Genomic DNA, 3,977 nt, shown 5'->3' with positions numbered 1-3,977 from the left:
CATGTCGCTGAATCAGTGGGAACCCTGAGCTTGTTTCCCGGCAACAAAACGGTCCCATCTAGGGGTGATGGGAGACAGTGACACCCGAAGTGTGTTCCTTATGTCCAGTCTTTTTTCTGAAAGAGAAATCTGGCAAGCGAAACACTCTGGCAAGCGATCTTCCCCTGGATAGCCTTGTTAGATAGCCTCGTTAGATATCTCCACATACTACACACGGGGCTTGGAGCATGCGAGTCACCTGTCGCAATAAAGCCATATTTTAGGTAGGACTCATCATATTTTCTATTGAATTAGGCTTTTTTTTTTGCAGTCTCTAATTATAGCCTATAATTGTATATAATTATTATTTTATTTTACTGATAAAAAAATCGATATATATATATATATATATTTATCCTTTCTGTGTCCTTTCTGGACCGGCCTGGTGGTTGGGGACAGCTGCCTTACGGGACTAGTGCCCCACAGATTTGTCATCGGCCCTATCCAGATGACACAGATGAAGTAAGGGTGGAAGGGGAGTGAGTTGTTCGGGCATTATAGCAATTAGTGTTCAGCTGTGTGAATTTATGAGCCACATGTGAAGGCCTCCGATTAGGAATTATGATTACCTTCCCTCGCTTCCTGCCACCAAACACCGCTCCTTTTGCCTCCCTCCCTTGATCCTGGCTCAGACACTGTACGTGACACACACACAATCAAACACACACACATAAACTCTCTCTCTCTCCATACCACATCATATGCACATATGCAAACAATATCCTCGCTACTTCAATGAGAGAGGTTATGTATTATGTGTGACTGTAATTGTGTGTGAAGCGGGCTTATAGCTGGTGCTATATATCAATGTGGGTTAGTGTAGTGTGATGTGAGTATGTGTGGGTTTTGTGAGCAGGGCCTAAATTAACACACGCCACCTGCCAAATGCAGGTAGATTTTGGCATTGGTGGGTAAGATGTCTATTTCACCAGCCACGTTGGAGGGTGGTCAGGGCTCCACAGTGCGAGCATTTCACTCGCATTTGTGAATATAAATAGTAAAGTATGATCACATTTATAGCTAAATAAATGCTGCTGTAGCTGTTCTCAAAGTATTTCAGCTGTTTTGTTTCATAGCTGGTAAATTAAATGCACAAAGTCAAAGAACTACGAATGCTACAGACCAGGGTTTCCCAAAGTTAGTTTTTTGCCCTAGTACTACACAGCTGATTCAAATAATCAAAGTTTGATGATGAATTGTCTATTTTAATCAGCTGTGTAGTGCTAGGGCAAAAACCCAAACGTGCACCCAGAAGGGGCCCCAAGACCGACTTAGGGAAACCCTGCAAGTACAGCCTGTCCCTCCTCGCGCTGCAACACTGCCTGGCCGTGTGCACGTGAAGAGCTGAGTGAAAGATTCGTTTTTAGAAGAGTTGTGCACAGGTATAAAAGTTTATCTAATTTACTTGAAACGCACGTATACTGAAATGATACTTTGTCCTTGTGTTTCTTGTCTATTTACATTGTTTTGTTCACAAGTTAGGTTGTTTTTCAAAGTTTGCGTTTCAACTGCGAGGGAGAGAAGAAAACGCGGCTATTAGTCAGATACTCAGTCTTACAGGCACACGACTCCCTAGTCACGTTACCACGGTAACCTCCCACCCTTTTTTTGTTGGTCAAAATAACGTTTTAATGAAAATATGTCATTCATTGTTGTTTTAATATGTTGGTAACAGTTTTGTAAAAGCAATTGGGCAAGCGAGGCAGTGCTGTATCATGTTCCGCCCGACGCGACAGCAAAGGACCAGTCAACCCATCTACCTGTGACTGTATGTATGTATGATACAGATCCGCCTCTTGTTCCATCCATCCCATTTTCAAACGATGCAACAGGCACAGCCAAACAACGGAGGTGATGTATTTTTATTTTTTAACAAATATCGACAAAAACAATATTAATTCATATACAAGTTTTAGTTGCTTTTTTTTCATTGTAGTTAAAGTAGTGCCATACAGTTTAAATGTATTTATAGAGTGAAAAAAGTTTGATTTTGAATTAGACCATTTGCATTTGTGACCTCCCAACCTTAAAAGGGTAGGTGAACATTTTGTCTCATCTGTGATACTTTGGTTAAGACTCAGGTCACAAATAAACAATATACCACATGAATTTTCACTAGTAATACATTTGTTTTAGAAACATTACAAAGCATTTATCTGTTTTCTTGGTTAATTATTGTCAAAAACATTTTTATTTTGGCTGATAAAAAATCTGAGTGGCTGGTAGATTCTTTTAATCTACGTAACACAGTGGCTGGTGGACCAAAAAGTGAATTTTAGGCCCTGTTTGTGAGTGCGTTTTACAAAACCTTTCATGTCTTCAGATGAGCCAGAGAAAACGTCCCCATGGACTGTGGCTCAAGGGCATACTCAAGTAACAAGAACATAAATATTTACATCATTGCATTTTGTTTATTTCAGGAAGTTTTTCAGGTTCCGAATTGGCTATCAGTGGGAAAAATACTGTTAGCAGTGAATCAACATTTTACATGTTTGTCACACAAAGACACAGACAGGGGCTGAGGGTCTAATTCTCTAGTCTATTAAAGACAAAGTACAGTCTTCCTCTTTGCACAGCCAGCTAGGAGCCACAACATCCAGTCAATACTTACTCACACAGACCCTGAGTCAGAGGCTACAGCTGGGAAGTGGGTACAGTAGTTAGAGAGAAAAAGAGGCAGAGTGGATACAGTAAGCTCAGCCACTGCGACAGACACTGATGGGAGGATGTAGATAAAGGCGAGTGACCGTAAAGGCCTTGAAGTGACTCTTTCTCTGCCTTCAGCACCTGCCCATTAGCGGCCTAAGTTAATGACAGGTTGGCCCCTGTGTGGGGCGAGGGGAGGGGGACGCACTCAAAATGAGAGGGCACCCCCGGGAACGAGAGGAGAGTTATTTGCTCCTCTGACAGCCATTCTTACCCCTGGCTACAGGTGTGCTTGAGGTACGGAGGGAACCTGTGTGTGTGAATATGTGTAAGAAAGACAAGGTTTGTATTCATCTGTTTGTGTAGTCACGGCGTGGCGGGGGGTGAGGTGAGGGTGGCAGAGGGGAAAGTTGTCTCCAGTCACCTCGTATAACTTCACAAGGCAGAGTCTGACTTACGGTCTCCAGCATCTCTGGTTAACCTCAACATCCTCATCAAGAGAGAGAGAGGAGGGGGGACTCTTTGGCTAGACAGTAGTTTATTTTTTTCCTTTTGAACTAACAATACAATTTGAGTTTGACTTTCATCAACTCAATACGTGTCATTAAAAGGTATCCAAAAGCAGAAAAGTGTGTGACAGAGAGAAAAGACAGAGAAAGAGAGGGAGTGACTAAAAGCAAATGATAGAGCTAGGGTTTCTAACATTCAGAGAGCTGAACTCTGTCCTTTTAATAATTACAAACTTCAAAGGCTGTTTCCTCGTTAAAACAGATCATTCTCTCTATCCTTTGAAGCAGGAGGAAAAGAGAGGGATGGACAGAGAGAGATGGGACTCTGTGTTTGTAGTGCCAAGAATTGAAAGAAACAATGAGGACAGTAATCTCTTAGATGTGTTTGGTGACTAGTTTACACAAGTGGAGACTGGGACGGGATGGCCATTTCCTTATTCCACAGAGAGAGAACACGTCCCTCTTGAAAAGAGATTAGATCGGGAGATAAACATGGAATAATAAGGGTAAACAATAGTAATTCAGAAACAGGCTGAAGCTATTCTTTTAAAGGATTGAAAATGAAAACTTAGTCTACAATTTTCTGAAAATATTTTGTATCCACCTTTACCACCCCCTGAACCTCAAATAAACACAAATAAATGACCAAGAGAAATCTCCCAGGTGAAGTGTTTTTACTTCTATATGAAAACCTAGATGTAGAAATAAGAGGCACATAACATCCCCATTCAATGATAATGCAAACCAGAACAGGAACAAAAAGACACAGGCATAGCCCAGAAC

The sequence above is a fragment of the Salmo salar genome, chromosome 02, assembly GCF_965601325.2.
Source record: "Salmo salar chromosome 02, fSalSal1, whole genome shotgun sequence".
In the NCBI taxonomy this organism is placed as follows: Eukaryota; Metazoa; Chordata; class Actinopteri; order Salmoniformes; family Salmonidae; genus Salmo; species Salmo salar.
Note: the sequence above shows the minus strand (reverse complement) of the source record.